General features: G+C 40.7%; 1 protein-coding gene across 1 annotated transcript in view; it reads right to left on the reverse strand.

The window, feature by feature from the left end:
* Positions 1–1,030, reverse strand: part of LOC101856020 (serine-rich adhesin for platelets) — a gene marked incomplete in the record, with an annotated part of 327,208 nt that overhangs the window by 69,865 nt on the left and 256,313 nt on the right.

Below are 1,030 nucleotides of genomic sequence, written 5' to 3' on the forward strand. Positions count from 1 at the left end.
GAGAGAGAGAGAGAGAGAGAGAGAGAGAGAGAGCGAGAGAACAAACGACGAAAATATCTTCATCTGACCAGAATTGAGGTATGATTGTAACGATAGAATAGCACACACCAATATAATATTTTATGTACTCAGATGCAATTGCCGAGCTACGTTTATAATTGTCTGAGAGATGATACCTAGGTCACACGCATTGTAGTCAAGCATGGTACCAATTGAGCTAACAAATAGTCAATGGTGCCTTCAGTGTTCTGGCCGAGTCATAGGTGTAACTCACTTCACTACGTGAGAACTGGAAAGTAGTATACCTTGCGGTACATCTTGAAGTTTCGGGATAAAGTCGTGATTTATAGGTGGTTAGCGAGTGTTTTTGTTTCCTTCTGTCATAAAACGTCTATCCTCCTTATTTTTCTTTTCTCTGTTTCTTACACCGATGTAACACTTCTAATTGTCGGCACGTATATGACCTTATTATGTTGCATGCGCCGTGAAACTCTTAATAAAACCAAAAGACAAAACAAAGTCGTTATTTTGATTCTCAAAGTGGGAAACTCTATTTTATCAAGTATAATCGTTGGTGTGTTAAGATGTATCACACTTAGCCGGGGTAGCCCTGACGGACATGACCAAGACAGCCTGCCCCCGAAATAGTTTAAATTGCGTCAACCGGTACCCAAAACATTTACCTTCAATCAGAACCACAAAGATGTATGTATCTCTTTAATATCTATACAGTAGACAGAAGCATACAATTCTAAATTATATATTTATTTCAAGGCTGGTTGTAATTGGCACGAGTGAGAAGACAGTTGTTGTGCGTGCTCTTTGTCGCGTCTACACCTAAAAAAAACACAAATGTTGAAAAAGAAAACCTCAATCAAAGGGCCATAAATTTGTGTAATGCACACGGTCGTTCACCTGCTTTGTCACGGCAACGCCCGAGAGATTCTGATATATGGTGCTGCAGCAGATGGCTTTCCACACTCCACACTGCATGTTTGAGGACTTGGGGACAAGAGTGGGAGAGCGAGAG

Source organism: Aplysia californica, unplaced genomic scaffold (assembly GCF_000002075.1).
Source record: "Aplysia californica isolate F4 #8 unplaced genomic scaffold, AplCal3.0 scaffold00151, whole genome shotgun sequence".
Taxonomy (NCBI): domain Eukaryota; kingdom Metazoa; phylum Mollusca; class Gastropoda; order Aplysiida; family Aplysiidae; genus Aplysia; species Aplysia californica.